This window comes from Panthera pardus, unplaced genomic scaffold, assembly GCF_024362965.1.
Source record: "Panthera pardus isolate Hobbes unplaced genomic scaffold, ASM2436296v1 HiC_scaffold_27, whole genome shotgun sequence".
NCBI lineage: Eukaryota > Metazoa > Chordata > Mammalia > Carnivora > Felidae > Panthera > Panthera pardus.
Window position 1 is genome coordinate 124,663,891 of NW_026526843.1, and position 18,000 is coordinate 124,681,890.

General features: G+C 51.0%; 1 protein-coding gene across 1 annotated transcript in view; it reads right to left on the minus strand.

Moving 5' to 3' along the window:
- The window catches only part of GPR143 (G protein-coupled receptor 143), an 83,359-nt gene that overhangs the window by 28,546 nt on the left and 36,813 nt on the right, over positions 1–18,000 (minus strand). The gene's annotated exons all lie outside the window — the stretch shown is intronic.

The window sequence follows — 18,000 nt, forward strand, 5'->3', positions numbered from 1 at the left end:
GTGTTGACATGACTTCTAGTCTGCTCAGCCATCTTCTGTGTCTCTGGAAAAGCGTGTAGTGTTCTATCTGACCACGTCCATCAGAATGCACCTCAGGAACGCGGTCATGCTCATTACCAAGTACGTTGTCATGTACGCAGCACACACGTGATTTTTAGTGAATAAAAAGTTGGGCTTCGTGGGGCGCCTGGGGGGCTCAGTGGGTCTGACTCTTGGTTTCAGCTCAGGTCATGATCTCACAGTCCGTTGTGACACTGAGCCCCAAGTCGGGCTCTGTGCTGACAGCACGGAATCTGCTTGGGCTTCTCGCTTGCTCGCTCGCTCTCAGTCTCTGCCCCTTCCTGTGTGCACGCGCTCTCTCTCACTCTCTCAAAATAAATAAGCATTAAAAAAATAAGTCAGGGGGGCGCCTGGGTGGCTTGGTCGGTTAAGCGTCCGACTTTGGCTCAGGTCATGATCTCACGGTCCGTGAGTTTGAGCCCTGCGTCGGGCTCTGTGCTGACCGCTCAGAGCCTGGAGCCTGTTTTGGATTCTGTGTCTCCCTCTCTCTGCCCCTCCCCTGTTCATGCTCTCTCTCTGTCTCAAAAATAAATAAATGTTAAAAAAAAATTAAAAAAAAAAAAAAGTCAGATTTTGTTTCCATTATCTGTTGCCCCTGAATTTGTCCTCATCACCGTGGTTTGTGCGTGACCCTCCCAGCCTTGTAAAATACACCAACACTTTTTTCGTTTTTTTGACTTTTTGAAACATTCGTCCTGGATGCGTTTATATTGATATATGTTATTACAAAGTTATAATTACCTTCATGGTTATAACGTCACGGGTGTTATTTCTTTAGTTGTCTCAGCGAGATGCAGTGACACAAATACAGGCAGTGTTTCAACACTCTCTCTCCACTTTCTCCTGTCGTCTAACAGAGGGCGGCTCCCGCATCGTAAAGACCTCGTCTCCGCGAGGTGAGGCTAAGATGAGCATAACCAGCGACGAGGTGAACTTCCTGGTGTATCGCTACCTCCAGGAGTCAGGTAAGAGGCTTGGGTGTCTGTCAGCAGGGGAGTCCTCTTCAACATGCCACATGCAGGTCCACCAACCGTTGGGCCGGAAAACCAGGCCGTAGGAAAAGAAGAGCAAACAAACGACGTTCTTATTAAGAGAGTTGAAAAAGAGAAGGCTCCGGGGCCGCCCCGTTCCCAGGATGGGATGGGGAGCGCGTTCTTTTCTTCCCTTGATATTTCTGTCCGGATGAGATCAGATTGGAGTTAAGGTCAAGAGCAGTTGGGATGGACGTCGAGAGTGGGGTAGCGGAGGGAGCAGCGGCTCTGGGCTTCCTGCACGGTGAGGGCGTTTGTGGACTAGTCTGTCGTCACAATGTGTCTGTCTATGAACCTCTCAGACTTGGACCCAGTGATCTGTTGAGCCCCTGAACCACTCCCCCAGATGGACCGTTGTCAGTTTCCCAAAACGTAGGAGTAGTTCCGGTTTCTTCCAGCACTTCTGATTATGACCAAGATATTCCTCGGCGGTAAGCAAAGACCGGGGCAGATATGTGTTCCCCGCGGACACAGTGGACCTTGTGAGTAGCGTCTGCTATCCTCCGGGAGTGGGGGAGGGCCTGACAAGCACCCGAGGCCCGGGCCTGGCCTGGCTTTGTCACAGGCCAGCCACAGTCCTCTGAGGAGCCCTGCGATGCCTCAGAGCCTGGATCCCCCCATTACTCGATGTCGCAGATGCCCCACACAGCGGAGCCTCACCACAGTGTCGTGGGTTGCTTGTGGGTGCTTTTTTGAATTCTCAAGAGTCTGAATTCTTCTTAAATTCACGTTATTAGGTTTTTAATGAATTTCTAAAATGAATATTGTCTTCTGAACTTTAAAATATTTCATTCGAGACGTACACAACGACGTTCGTGGAGGACATCCTACCCCTTCCGGTACACGAGTTGGCGCCTGTGTTCGACTCTCCTCTGTCGTCCCCTCTCTCTCTTCAGTGGTAACTGCCCCTCCTGGTTTTTGCACTTGCTGTGTCTGCGATGTCTTCCTAAGCAGTGGGCGTACAGATGTATTAGTTTGCCCCGGCTGCTGTAACAAAGTACCACGGACCGGGGCGGCTTGAACAGAAGTACGTTGTCTCACGTTTCTGGGGAACCAAAGTCCAAAATCAGGGTGTGGGCAGCCTTGGTTCCTTCTGAAGCCGTCGAGGGAGTCTGTTCCATGCCTGTCTCCCAGCTTCCGGTGGTTTGCTGGCCGTCTTTGTCTTTGTCGTCACACGGCCTCTCCCTGTGTGCCTCCACCCCTGTCCAAATTGGTCAGATTTCTCCTTTCTATAAATCTTCCTTCCGAGATTCTCTCCTTTTGGAAACAGCCGTCCTGGATTAGGGCCTCCCTGTAGTCCAATAAAAACCCATCTTAGCATAACATCTGCAGCGACCGTGTTTCTGAATAAGGTCACTTTCTGGGGTGGACCAGGGCTTAGGACTAACTTAGGAATTTGGGGCGGGATCAATTCAGCCCGTGACTCTTGGTTTCGCACGTGTTTGAGCCTTTTACGCTTGATATCCTATCGTTGATGTTCCGCAACTTGGTCTTTCAAGACGGAAACCAGTTCCCGAGCCTTCACCTTCCAAAGACACATGGACAAGAGTGAGGGGCAAGCAGCATGTGAGCCCCCGGGTCCTGGCTCTTCCTCAGTCAGCCTGCAAGGTGTGGCATCCAGACCACGTGGCTCAGGCTCTGAGCCTTGAACAAGTTATTTACCCCCACGAGCGTCCCCTTCCCGTGCAAAAATGGTTAACCTGGGCCATAGTACTGGAGTTCACTGGACACGTGGCATCATAGAACAAACCCCTCTCCCCGTCCAAGCCTGGATATCTGTGCCTGGGGACCCCAACTAGCACTTTCCATGGAAGGTGCACACTCTTTCTCCATGTAGATTGGGTCACTTGGAGTAGCTGGTCCCAGGCATAGTGTGACAGAAATTGATAAAACGTGTATGACCTCAGCCCCGGGGATTGGGGAAGTCACTAGCACCGATCTCCTACCTTATTGTGGGGCATTGCTCACCTGAGCACAGGTGCTCTCCTGTGACACAGCAGATACACTCTCAGAGCCATGTGCTTCCCTGTCGACTTCCAGCATTGAATTCTGAATTCAAGATGCCTTTCTTTGTTTTTTTTTTTATTTTTTATTTTTAATGTATATTTCTTTTTAAGAGAGAGACAGAGCATGAGAAGGGGAGGGGCAGAGAAAAGGAGACACAGAATCCGAAGCAGACTCCAGGCTCTGAGCTGTCAGCACAGAGCCCAATGCGGGGCTTAAGTCCATGAACTGGGAGATCATGACCTGAGCCGAAGTCGGATGCTCAACCGACTGAGCCACCCAGGCGCCCCCAAGATGTCTTTCTTTTAAAACCCCTCTGCACGAAGATACAGTCAGAATGTGTGGTAAAATCTTGAGCTGAACTTCAGGATGAATAAACAGTGTGGGAGAGATACCTAAGTGTGGCCCAGAGCGAGGGTTCTGGGTCGGCTGGTCCCTGGGGCCCGAGGCACCCCAGCAAGAGAGCTGCTGGCCTCTGCATAAACACAGAAACCATCCCTGCCCCAGAAAGGCCACACTTCCTTTTCATGTGTGTGTTTACATGCGGCTCCTGTTTGTGGCTAAAGCTTCGGTAACCAGGCAACTGAGGAAGGGAGTTGGGGGACGGGATGGATAGGATATCACTGGGGTGGATTTTATGTCACAACTGTGAACGCCTGTCCTCTCTGTCACAATCCTTACCGACAGTCCCACATGTCGCGTGGGTATTTAAGAAAGCCATGCTTGAGCTTCGTGACCACAAGGCCTGGACTCGACCCGAGTCCTCCTATAAGGACAAGTTCAAAAGCAGGGAGAGAAGAAATGCCACATTCAAGTGTTCCTTTTGGGGTCATTCTATATGTTCATTTCAAATCCTAAAGATTTGATGAAGCACGTATTGATTGAGCGCCCACCAAATGCAGAGAGCACCTTCTCAACCTTTCAGTGTCTCCTTTCTAGCTGCAGAATCGGGGTTGGGGCGTTGGGGGTGCCTGGTGGTTCAGCCAGTCGAGCATCTGACTTCAGCTCAGGTCACGATCTCATGGTTTGTGGGTTCAAGCCCCACGTCGGGCTCTGTGCTGGCAGCATAGAGCCTGTTTCAGATTCTCGGTCTCCTTCTCTCTCTGCCCCTCCCCTGCTCATGTTCGTTCTTTCTCAAAAATAAATAAACATTAAAATGGGGGGGGGGGGTTGGGGAGAAAACACACCCCTTGAGCATACGTCTCCTTCAGGCATCTCTGCTCTCCCCCACGTACCTCCAGCAACTCAAAAATAAGTCCTCTGTGAACATAGTTGACTCATTCCTCTACACCTACCCATCCAGCTTTCCCTGCCGGAAGACTCCAGGAGCTTCTCTGTTTCTGAGAACCCCTCTCGTGCAGCAGGGTCCCATCCTTAGGCCTTGTGTGGAAGAAGGCGGGTGCAGGGGAGGGAGGGAGGGAGGGAGGAGGTGGTCAGGGGATGGCTTTACAGTGAGATAGACAGCTAGTTCTCTGGTCTGTGTGCTCTTAGCCTCACTGCACGGGGACAGACCCACCAGGTTCCAGCCCACCTTCATGGGTGCAGTGAGGGTCAAGTTCCCAGAACCACGGTTGCTCCTAGTCCCGGCCACCTGAGCTACAGGGGAGAGCCTGCCTTCTCTGTGCCGAGCCAGTGGACCGCGTTCCTGGCCCTCCTGTCTCCAGCAGCTTCTGTCCTGGATCCTCTGTATCGGTGAGGATGCCGTGAATCCCCAAAGGAATATTTGTCTCCCCGATGGCAGGAAGGCAGTGTGTTGAAGATGATCCCTTCCTTGTTGTGAGAATCCAGGTCACGTGACTTCAGACTTGTGAAAGAGTCCCCAAAACGGGCTTACCTCATTTGTCTGCCCACGAGCGGCAGAATTGAGATCCTCTTAGATCTTTCCTGGCCCTCACCTGGAAGTGAGGAGGTAGATTCCAGACCCAGAGGAATATCCCACGACCGTCAAGGCAGACGGAGATGCCTTGTTACCGTCGTTAGTTGTCTGAAGCAGGGGCCTTGCCCAGAAAAGGACTCAATAGATACTCTTGGTTTGTGACATCTCACGGTAGTGGCTTCTGGGCTCCCTGAAGGACGAAAGTGCTGGTTGGTAAGCAAGGCTTTTATTTATTTTTTTTAATTTTTCTTTTTAAATGTTTATTTCTGGAAGAGAGAGAGAATGTGAGCAGGGGAGGGGCAGAGAGAAGGAGACCGAGAATCCCCAACAGGCTCCTTGCTGTCAGCTGTGAGTGCAGAGCCCGACTTGGGGCTCGAACCTGTGAACCGTGAGATCGTGACGTGAGCCAAAAGCAAGACTGAGACGCTTCACCGAGTGAAGCGTTTCACCAAGTGAAGCGTACTTCCTCAGTAAGGAGGGCTTTTAAGTTAAGCAGTGAGAAACGTGAATTGTCAGCCACAGCACCCAAGTGGCCGAGGTAGCTTTTGCCTGAGTTACGGCAGTCCCGCTTCGAGGGGTAAGACTCCGCCGGCCTCTGCCTCACGGGGGTTAATCGTGCGGTCACTCCTGCTGTCTGGGCCATTATTAGAAACACAGACGATGGCGGGGCGCCGTCCCACCCAGCCCTAGGCCCGCTTCACACTCTGAGCCAGATAGAGGCGGGGAGCGAGCCCTGCGAGGGTCTCAGGCTGCCCAGGCTTCTGTGAGCAGCGTCTCCAGATCCTGGATGAATCTGGGCTTGTTTGCCCCTGCTTTTTTCTGAACCCAGTGTGGGAGGCTGGCATGTGTTCCGGCTCCGTGTGGAAAGTGGGAGAATTCAGTGAGTCCTTGTAAGCATAAGTGTTTCCTCTTTTGCTTCATTCCAAAGTCCAAATTGTAAAGAAAATATTTTCTCCGAGATGAAACCGACTGAGCCACTCAACTGACTGAGCCACCCGGACGCCCCTGTTTTATTTTTTTAACGGAGGTGTAGTTTTCATGCTGTAAAATTCACCCTTTCTAAAGTACAGGTTTACACCTTTTGCCAAACGTTTCTAGTCACGTAAACAGCAGTACAACTGAGATCGGAGAAAAGTCCATCACCCCCAAAAAGTCCCCCGGGCCCCTTTGTAACCCAGCCGTCTCCCCACCACAGCCCCTGGCAACCAGCGCTCTGTTTCCCGTGCACGTAGTTTTGCCTTCGTGAGAACGTCGTGTCGATGAAACGCTAGGGGGTGTAGCCTTCAGAGTCTGCGTCACACAAGGGAGATTCGGTCACGCTGTCGGATGCCCTGGTCGGTGGTTCTCTGTGGTGAGTAGTGTTCCGTTCTAAGACCGCGTAGCAGTTGGCTTGGCCGTCTCTCGTTGAAGAACATTTGAGTCGTCCCCAGCTTTTTCCGATCACGGCTGGAACAACCGGAGACATCTGCGTACAGCGTTTTCGTGTGAACGTAGGTTTTCGTCTCTCCGGGGTGAGAATCTAGGCCTGGGATTGCAGACCCCTTGCTAAGTGGAGGCTGAAGGAGCCGCTGCTGCATCCTTTGCCGTCTCGCTGGGCAGCAAAGCACTTGAGAAACGTCGGTCGTTTTACAGATTTGATTAGGGCTGCAGGGCTACCTGGAAACTCGGTAAACGGACGTTAGCCCCGGCAGACATACGTGCAGGACACAGATGAAGCTTCCTCTTTGGGTTTAAAAGTAGCCTTCTTGAACCTGCACGGGGTCACGGTTTTCGCCAGTGACTTTCACCCAGAACTGCTGAGTGAGAGAGCATCACAGTGCACAACCTTCTCCTCCTTCAGCATCGTAACTTCACGCATAAAAATAGAAAAGTCTGCAGCCTGGCCAGGTGGCCGGTGGGTACGACTGGGCGTCTGGGCTGGGCGTGTGTCCATCTGTATGTCCTTCCGGGCAGAGAGCGGCGTTCCTGCAGATGGGGCCCTGGGCAGGGCAGACACTGAAACGCTCCGGGTGTGGATTCAGGTATTTCCCCACCTCGAGTTTTGTGACCGTCATCAGAGAACGGGCCCCAGAGAACGGGCAGACGCCTCACAAAACCAGTCGCCGACCGTGGTGGTGGTTCTGCCGCTGGGAGAGAAATGCAGGTGACACAGCGTTTTGTCCCTGCGGCTACATTAGCAGGCCCTGCAGCCCCAAGGGCTGTCCTGGTAAACATTTTAGGCAATAAAAGGAACTTATCATTGCAGTAGGTGGTAAAAATGGATAGATATCCCAAATCACCAGGAAGATGAACTTCGTTCTTCATTCTGAAGCGTTTCAGATAGGATTGAAGACTCCTTATACGCGGAACTTCTTTCCTGATTCGTCAGGATTTGTCATCGAGAGGCTGGTTTATTATACGTGTTTCTCATCTCTGTTAACGTCACAATCCATGCAGATGGGAGCATTGACGGTTTCCTGCAATGAAAGACTGCAGCTTAGATGGGTTCTGTTTTCCTCAAGAGCCGTATCTGCACACGTGTTGACTAGCTACGTAGAATTAGGCGTGTTTCCTCTGACTTACGTAACCTACGCATGGTTCTCTATTTGCATATCGTCCTTACATAGTTTAGGGTGTGTGTCAGCCAAGAAGGATAGGGAACTATTATGTACTCAGACTTTCAAGGTTGACAGTAGAACTCAGATGCCGTTTCTCACTCATTTCATGGAGCTTCTAGGCCAAGACCGATGATAAAGATTCCCTGGCCAGGTGGCAGGCACCCTTTTGTGTCCCCGCTGCCCGTCTATGATGTCAGTGTGGTTAGGACATAAGAGGAGAGTGAGTATTGCTTAGGTGGCATTTTCTCTCAACCGCGAGCCCCGGCACAAAGCTAAAGGTGGTTCTGTCCTAAACACACAGAAAAGCTTTTACTTTCCAGAAAGATTATGGAGCCGTTTAAAAATCATGCGTGTGCACACAGCCACTTCCCGGGATCAGGTCAGGAAAGAAGCCTGTTTGGATAAGAGAGAGCGCCAGGATTCCAATTTTATTAGAATCTTGTTTGGTTAAAGATAGTGAGCAGTTCATATTGAGTGTCATTTCTGTCCCCACTCAGCATCTCAGGTTTATGAGCTTATAGCAGGAGGGGTGTTGGAGAATGTCCTGGGAAGATGTGCTGTCTTCCTGTAGAGATGAGCTCCTCCCTTTAGGGGTGCAGTAGTATGTTCTCTTTTTTTCATGTTTGTTTATTTTTGAGAGAGAGGGAGGGAGGGAGGGAGAGAATCCCAAGCCAGTTTTGTGCCGTCAGCGCAAAGCCCAATGCGGGGCTCGAACTCACAAACTGTGAGATCATGGTCTGAGCTGAAAGCAAGAGTCTGACGTTCAACCAGCTGAGCCACCCAGGCGCCCCAGAATGCTCTTTTAGAAAATTACTGTGGAAGCAACCCCCGTGTCCATGGACGGGGTGAACAGATAAACAGAATGTGCTGTGTGCACACTATAGAATGTGACTCAGCCTGACCAAAGGGGGGACATTCTGACTCCTACTACAGAGTGGACGGACTTTGAGGCCATGATGGTGAGTGACATAAGCCAGACACAAGACAGATACTGCGCTAACGGTCTGCTAACGTGAGGTTTCTGAACAGTCAGAGTCATAAAGACGGAAAGTAGGACACAGGTTACGGGGGGCCCAGAGGGCGGAGTGGGGACTTAGTGTTCCATGCACACAGTCTGGGAAGATGACAGCGTTCTGGAGTTGTGCGCTCAGGGTGTTCGCAAGCAGTGTGAGAGTACTTAATGCCACTGACCTGTGCACTCAGAAATGGCAAAATCGGTACATTCTGTGTTACGTGTATCTTACCACAATTTTGTAATAAGTCACCATGTTATAGGTGAGAAGTTTCATGTATAGATTGTTTCAGAGTTTGGAATCTCAACAGAAAGTAAGGAAGCCACTTGAATTCCATGCTGACGATACCACATTTAAGGGCCTTTTAAAGACTTTTTAAGTTTATTTATTATTGGAGAGCGAGAGAGACAGCGTGAGTGGGGGAGGGGCAGAGATAGAAGGAGATAGAGAATCCCAAGCAGGCTCCACGCCGCCAGCGCAGAGCCCGACGCAGGGCTTGAACTCACCGTGAGATCATGACCTGAGCCCAAACCGGGAGTCAGATGCTTAACCGACCGAGCCACCCAGGCACCCCTGAAGGGCTTTTTAATAGAACTATACGGAGTTTGGAACGGGTCCTTGGCACATACAGTGTCCTTTGTAAGCTAGATTGCTGTCTGACAAAACCCAGTTCGTTAAAAAACAGAAAATAGCAGCTTAATTCGTAATAGCGGTATCCTGGAACGTCCCCAGATGTGCCCTGGCGGGCGGCTGGCTAAGCAGACTGTATGCAGCTGCCCACCTTGGGGGCTCTCTCGGCAATGAGAAGGGATGTGCTGTGGGTACGTGCCACAGCCCGGATGCCTCACCAGGGAGATGTGCTGGCTCATGCAAGCCAGTATCGGAACGCCGCATTCTGGATGGTTCTACTTACCGAACTTAAAATGGCAAGTCCGTAGACGTAGCAAAAAGGGTAGTTTGGGGGAGTTCTCTTGTGCTGATGGACCGTGGCGGTGATCGTGCATGTGGACACACACGTGCGCGCGCACACACGGAGGTCAGGAGGTTTGCAGTCTCGTGACCAGGCAACAAGAAGTCGTGTTGGTTTTGATATTGTAATACAGCAAGATAAGACGTCACCACTGGGGAGAGGCAGGGTGACGCAGAACACGGGATTCTACCATTTTTGCAGCTTTTCCTGACTCCACAGTATTTCCAAATTATCAACATCCAAAATAAACCAAAAACATCATTTTGCCCTTCCCATTATCTGCAGTTGTGTGTGTGCATGTGTGTGAGAGAGGGTGGTCAATGATCGAGAGACAGCAAAGACGTGTTAATTAAATTGTGCAGGTCATTTGGCCACGCCGTGGACCCAGGCTTTGACGGGGTCGTTCTTTTGTATGACGGATTCGGATAATGGCCATCGTCGTTTGAAACTGGATGGCCACACAAACCTTCCGAGTCTTCTGGGAACAGAATCCTGAAAAGTCATCTGAAGGGGAAGAGTAGTTGTCTCTTACACAGCTCAAATTGTTGCATCCTTGGGAATCAGCAAACTTGGGTGGGCACCGTATGACTTGCCTCCCTGGCTGGCTCGTCCTGTCCTGGGTAATTGTCACGAGAGGCCGTTTGGCATCGGACCCGGCACCTCCCTGGCCTCCACTCACTAGGTACCAACAACTCTCCGCACCCCTCTGTTGTCACAGCCAGAGAGAGAGAGAGAGAGAGAGAGAGAGAGAGAGAGAGAGCGCGAGCGAGCATATGCAGGGGAGGGGCAGAGAGAGGGAGACACAGAATCCGAAGCAGGCTCCAGGCTCCGAGCTATCGGCCCAGAGCCCAACGTGGGGCTCGAACCCACAAACTGTGAGATCAAGACCTGAGCCAAAGTTGGATGCTTAACCGACTGAGCCACCCAGGCGCCCCACCCCCACCCCAACTGCTTTTATTAGTAAATGGAGTGTAAATGGAATTCGAATTTCTTCACACTTTATCTTCTTGGGCTGTATTTTGATTCCTTCTGCTTTAGAACTCAAATAGACTTTAACAATGAGCAAAATGCAGTCCTCGCTTTTATTAAAATTTTCCAGGGTATTTTTGCCCTCGAGGAAGGCAAAAGTCTGCCAAAGCATTCTCCAGTAGATAATAAAATAGTTGGGAGTAGCTGCCTTTCCATCTGATTTTTTTTAAGTTTTTTTTTGGTCTCCCCTTGAAGAGGTTGCATAACCAGGAAAAGGGTGCTACTCTTAATATTTGTGAATAATTCTGTCTACAAAAATGATTAAGCAGCTTTGCCCACTGTAATCCTGGCAGCTGACAAATTATCCGGTCGGCTCCACTGTGTTTCTCAGAAGCGTGGAATGCCTTCTTATGCAAGACACGTTTGCACGGATTCGGGAAATCATTTGAAAATGGTTCAGCTATCTTAATTTAAACAAAAGTTCAGGGCTTATTGTTCAGCTGAGTCTCTAAAAATATATTTTGACTGCAGTGGCTCTTTTACATTGCTAATGTGTGTCCCTGTTTAAAAAGAGGATCTTTCTGAAACAGTAAAGGCAAGTGTTTCTTTGAGGTAATGGTAGCCTTTGCTTTGGAAATAATAAAGGCAGCTGTTAGTTTCATCACATAGTAAATAAAGAAGACCTGAATAATCTGTCCATATCACTAGCGGGTAAAAGGACTGTTGAAGTCCTGCGAAACAGTAACAGCTCCTGCTTCCTATTCGCCGTGGACGTGAGCAGCGCTTTTGTGTCGGTGCTCTGGGGGTCCCACGACCACCCTCACACTGCGATTCGCTAAGAGGATTCACAGGGCTTCGTAATAGTTATGCTCGCAGTTCATTGTAGCAAAAAGACATAGGTCGTAATGTACAGCACAGTGACTATGGTTCACAGTCGTGTATTGTTATATTTGGAAGTTACTAAGAGACTAAATCCGTAAATGTTCTCCTCACACCAGATCAACGTAACCCTGTGACGTGATGGAGGTCCTAACCAACCCGACTGCGGTAATCATTTCACAGTGTCTGTGTGTATCAGATCATCAGCGCCTTGAACTGACAGGATGTCACATGTCCCTTATATCTCCGTAAAGCTGAGGGGAGAAAGAAACAGATTGGCATCAGGAAAGGGAAGGGGCGCCTGGGTGGCTCAGTCAGTTAAGTGTCCAACTTCAGCTCAGGTCATGATCTTGCATTTCGAGAGTTCAAGCCCTGCATCAGGCTATGGGCTGACAGCTCCGAGCCTGGAGCTGCTTCGGACTCTGTGTCTCCCTCTCTCTCTGCCCCTCCCCTGCTCATGCTCTCTGTCTCTCTCTTTCTTTCAAAAATAAACATTAAAAAAATTTAAAAAAAAAAAAAAAAGGGAAGAGTGTGTGTGGCGTGGCCCAGCATAAGGTAAGCTCACACGTACAGATGTGCTGTCCCCATGGATGTGCTCAGTGGCACTTAATTCTCCTGGCATGTGCGATGACACCTGCGAAGTGTCCTGAGCACACGAGCTTGGGCGTGCAGGGTTTTCACTGGGCGGCCGTCACGTGAGCCGGCAGCACCTGCTGAGAGGGACAGAAGGAAACCTTGGCAGATGGGTGGCTGTTCATCCCGCCACCGTCCCGGAGTTCAAAGCTGGGTTGTGGACCCATATCTGTCATTTCTGAATCGGCGTGTATGTCGTACTTTGATTAACAACCGACTGGAAAACGTAGGGGCGGGTAAGTAGCTGGAGAATGTGATACCCACGCCTTCTCCATAGAAAAGAATAAAACGTTCCCCTGGCCAGCTTTGGGGCATCCGCAGTTCACACTCCTCCACCACGTAAGCACCTCCGTGTTCCCTTTGCACGGTACAGTCTGGAGGGCCCCGGTCCTCCGCTTAACACCCCCGTGCGTGGCAATTGTTGTGTTACAAACCTCTTGGAACGCTGGTAGCTGCACAGGAGTTTCTCTTCGTTCAAAAAGTGTATGTGTTTTGCGAAACTGTTCTTTTGGTTTGGTCATAAGGCCACTCAGAGTGACAAAGTGGAATCGTGAACTTGGTCTTTCCCGTGTCCCAGACGTTCATAATCACATCACGACCACCCCGGTTCCCGTGTAATTCGAGTTGTGTCGTCCTTGCTGACTTTACTGTTCTAATTTGTGCATAGAAGCTAAGATTCAAAATTTGCCATTCTTGTGCTCATAGATTTGTCAGAGGGGGAAAAGCCTAATTAGAATGAAAATCACTTTAAAAAATGAAAATCGCTTGATTGTTTATAAGCTATAGCTGTTTAGGGGCGCCTGGGTGGCTCAGTCAGTTGAGAACCTGACGTCAGCTCAGGTCATGATCTTGCGGTTTGTGGGTTTGAGTCCCGCATCGGGCTCTGTGCTGACAGCCTGGAGCCTACTTCAGATTCTGTGTCTCCCCTTCTCTCTGCCTCTTCCTCTCTCTCTCTCTCTCTCTGTCTCTCTCTTTCTCTCTCAAAAATAAATAAACATTAAAAAACTTTTTTTGAGTAAGTTACACTTGTTTAAATGTGTATCTTGCTCAATATTGCCAAACAATTTCCATTGGTATTAACATCAAAAAAGTCTTTTAGGGGACGCCTGGGTGGCTCAGTCAGTTAAGCGTCTGACTTGGGCTCAGGTCATGATCTCGCGGTTTGTCAGTTCGAGCCCCGCGTCGGGCTCTGTGCTGACAGCTCGGAGCTTGGGTCCTGCTTTGGGTTCTGTGCCTCCTTCTCTCTCTGCCCCTCCTCTGCTCGCGCTCTGTCTCTCTCAAAAATAAATAAACATTAAAAATTAAAAAAAAAAAAGAACAACGTAAATTGTCTTGGGGCGCCCGGGTGGCTAAGCGTGCGACTTCGGCTCATGTCACGATCTCGCGGTTCGTGGGTTCGAGCCCCGTGTCGGGCTCTGGGCTGACAGCTCGGAGCCCGGAGCCTGCTTTGGACTCTGTGTCTCCCTTTCTCTCTGCCCCTCCCCTGCTCATGCTCTGTCTCTCTTTCTCTCAAAAATAAAACAAACATTAAAAAAAAAAAACCAAAACCACCACCCTTCGATTCTTTTGAAGGTGCCCATGAGGTGTGTGCCGTGACTTCGTGAAGAAGTCTGGGATGGCTCAAGTTCCCTTTTTTCGCAGAGACGTAACAGCCGGTTAGCAAGGTGCCTGTCTTCAGAGTTGAGACACCATTACATTTAACGCCTGCCCCCTCTGAAGCTCCGATGGGACCTGAAGCGTGTCCAGCCTTCATGTACCTTATTTGCCACCAACTTCCTGCCGTTCCCGTCCTTCCTTCCACACAGACGAGCAAGTCATACGCAGTGTCGGCCGCAACACTGTCCCTTCTCTCCCGAGTTACCAAATGTCACTTTACTGGGGCCGCCGCTGCTCTCTTGCTTCGTAGATGCCACTGACCCCAAGGTGACGTCCTTTCCCTTCCCTCCCGCATCTGTGTCTGAAGTCAGCACGCTGCTTTCTCCCCAAGTCCTGGCATGCACCCCAACCTCTGCATTGGGCACCCCAGCCTCTCTTGCCTTCCCTGCCGGCGTTTTGGCTTCATGCTGCCAGGCACGTCCTGATGCCATCCCGCCGACCGCCGTTGCCACATCCTGACCACGGACCTCCCCTCCAAAGATTGTCTGCCAGCTTCCCCTCGTATCTTCTCTCCTGCCTCCGTTGTCTGTTCTGTCACCCGCTTGTCTGCCAGCCGGCCACTCCACGTTTCTTGCCAGCGGTGCTCCTGTCCCTGTCGTCACGGCTCCATCGTAGCAACTCAGCTGACGTTACTGGGCACAGTCACTGTGTCGGGCAGGATTCTAAGCCCTTGACCGAGAAAACCTTTAACCCCCAGGAAGCAGGTGCAGCTTCGTTTCTGTGTACAGGTGAGAAAACCAGTGCCCCAAGGAGGCAGCCCCTGGCCCCAGGCCCCTCGCTGGGAAGTCACAGAGGCAGCGCTCGGAGCGGGCCATCTGGCTCCTGAATCTTCCTCTCTTGAATGATTTTTCTTGACTCTGTTACTGTGGGGAATTCACTGATTCGCTTGCTGACGTGAAAGCCTGCATTCCTGGCATGGGCCCCGCCTGGCCCGGACATGTCGTCCTTTCTCCGTATTGCCGAATCTGGTGTGTTAATGCCGGGTCTGGTATATTCGCGGTTACCCGAGGGAGAGAGGCTGGGGTGTGAAGGTCCTTTCCCTCGTCAGGTTTGGGTCTTGGGCTCTGCCGGTCTCAGAAAACAAGTTGTGGGATCCAGGCTCGCTTTCTTCGGCCCTTCTCGGCCCTGCCCTCTCATCCAGGTCTCTCCCCTAGATCAGGGTGGAGAGAACGTTCTCTGCAGCTTAGTCTCTGGCCCAGCTGCTCATGTCTTTCTGGCAGATACGTACATGACAGCAGCTGTGGTCCAGGGCACCTTTCTGTACAAAAGCAGGTGAGGGGCCAGACCTGGCCGCCAGGATGTCGTGTGCCCGCAGAGAACGCGGGCACTCCTTCCGCCTCTCCCCTGCAGCCCCCCGTGCGTGTGGTGCGTGTTCCGTACGTCTCTGTCCCTCTGCAGACTTTTGCGCCCTCCCACGTCGACGTGCATATTTCCCAGCCTCAGCTGTCTGCGCATCATTTTTGCCACGCTTTATTAACATTTACTAATATTTTCCTTAAGCTGAAACCGTTGCTGAGATGTGCCTCTAGTCGCATTTGCGTGATACACGTTAAAATAAATAAGTTAGATTTTACGGGGCGCCCAGGTGGCTCGGTCAGTTCAGTGTCCAGCTTTGGCTCAGGTCATGATCTCATGGGTTCGAGCCCCGCGTGGGGCTCTGTGCTGACAGCTCGGAGCCCGGAGCCTGCTTCGGATTCTGTGTCTCCCTCTCTCTCTGCCCCTCCCCCGCTCAAGCTCTGTCTCTCTGAAAAATAAATAAACATTAAAAAAAATTTAAGAAAGAACTTAGATTTGAAAATGTTCACCCCTGTGCTATGCGAGTGAATTTGGGATAACATCAGAGGTCTGGATGCCATCAGGGAGGCCTCGATGTCCTGGAATAGAGCAGTTGGCATGATTTTCGGTTCCTCCTCCCGAGGGCCTGTCCTTTGTTAGCGGCACTGCCCTACCTATGTGCGAGTGTGGACGCACAGATGAGGACGGAGGCTTGTTTTGGTTAACGGTCGCCTGTCAGAGGCTGATAGACCTAACACCGGAGGTGTACGCGAAGGGACCCCAGGACCCCAGGAAAGCACACGGAGAGAAGGTGGCATTGGAGCTGCGACCTGAGCTACAGTTGTGCAAGCAAGCCAAGGAGGACGTGCCGAGCACAGTCAAGAGGCTGGCTTGAAGAAGGCCCTGAGGGTTCGGGGAGGAGGACCCCCTTGCCGGGGGCGACAAAGGATGCAGAATGAGAGGAAGGACCAGAAAGGACTGGGAAGGTGGTTCAGCAGCTGAGCGCCAGGCGGCTGAAGGCTGGAGCCCTGTGCGTGTGGAAGCCACAGATTCATCTTTGACAGTAAATCTGGAGGTTGTGGGAGCAAAGGACGGGGGAACATGGAGAATCTGTCCGAATGGTGGCCGTCAAGTCCACTTAGCGCCCAGGGGACGTGCTTACGTTGCGTTAGGTAAAGAAGCAGCAACACGGAATTCTGCGATCGTAAGAATTAACATACAGACTAATTTGCAGGGACAAAGGGGGCTGGAAGAAATTCTCCTACATGAGAACACTGGTTGTATCAGGTTTAGTTATTCAAGTGTACTTATTTATGTGAGTTATTTCCTCTGTCTTCCAGATTGCTTTCTCTGTGTTTTCCCCACGTCATAATTTTTTAAAAATTTAAAAAGATTTTTAAAAACGTTTATTTGTTTTTGAGAGAGAGGGAGCGTGTGGGGAGGGACAGAGAGAGACGGCATCGATCCCGATGCCGGGCTTGAACTCATGGACCGCGAGATCGTGACCTGAGCTGAAGCCGGACGCTCAACCGACTGAGCCACCCAGGTGCCCCCATAAGTTATTTTTTTTTTTTTTTGTAATTTTTAATGACGCTCTCCATTACAAATCTCTGGCTTGGCTTCTGTGCTCGTGTGTTTCCCAATTTCCAAATAACAAATCCATGAGGGTTCAGACTCGCGGGGGCTGGGGTGCCAGCAGGCGGTATGTTTGCGCCCGGAGGTCCCGCGACACTCTGGAAGGCTGAGCGCAGGCGGCTCTGTGAGCCGCTCTCGGGGCCGCCTCTGCCCCAGCCAGTTGTTGGGAGGAAGTAACAACCTTAGTTTATAACCTGACTAATGCTTTCCCCTCCTGGATGTTTCCCATGTTGAGAGGATATTAAAATCTTGGCAGGCCTCTCGGTCTGCACTAGTCAGAGGCCCGTGCTGGACTCAGCCGCCACCCTTGGGGTCCGGGCCAGATGTTATAAGCGAAACCCTATTTTAACGAGGTCCTTCTGGTATTTCTTTTGGGCGCCGTCCAAGACGGTCCATTTTACACCAAATTCCATGTTGTGCGGGTCGTCTAGAACAGGGCTGCAGCCCATAAAAACGTCCTCGCTGCACTCAAGTTTTCTGTGGCAGAATGTCCGAGAATTAGGAGAGAAGGTGAGGGCTCGGTCTTGAGGATTTTATATAGACGCATATGTACACACACACATGTGGTGTTACATTCACATGTATATATAAAGAGATTGAATGTAAAGCTCATAGGAGCACATGTGGCGATGAAGACACAGTCCAAAAGAATTCTCCACATAGTTCTGTGCTTTTTGCCATGGGTCACAGTAGAGTTTTCGTTCGGTGAGAATTGCTTCTTGGGCAGCAGATGTAACCGTCTGGTGAGACGAATCCATCGCTTCCAAACAGGAGAAGTGAACCGACCGCAAATGAGGCTCCAAAGATGTGAGGGTGTGTGTTTTCTTATCCTGTCACCTTTTGTGTTGACAGCTTCTCGCTCCGTGTGTGTGTCTGTGTGTTTGTGTGTCTGATTTACGTGACCCAGCTAGCATGTCATGACCCTTGGCCTCCCTTCCATCTGTTTTTGTCAGCTCCCGCCCCGCCCCCACCACCTTAAGTCACCCCCGTCCCCACCCCGAGAGGAAGACAGCCGCTTGCCAGACAGCTGCCGTCGTGTTGCACAAACTTTTACGATCCAGGAAATATTGATTCCCCCGTGGATAGGGATGTTACAGGAATGTCGATATTCGAAGAAAGGAAAGGAAGTGCCCCATAACAAATGAGCGGTCCCTGGTTCTGTTTTCAGAATGACTCTTGCAAAATCCCTGCCCTGGAGCCGTGGAGAGTGGATCCGTGCTTTAGCCAGTGGCCGTCGGGCACCCCCGAATCACAGGGCCCTCCCAGCGGCCAAGGCTGTTCACCTGTCCCTCACAGGACGGCTTTCGCAGGCACGCTCGAGTCGTTTTACAAACCTCCCAACCACAGACTCTCAACTGCCTGTTTTTCCCGTCCCCTGGGGACATCCCCACCTCGCTACTGC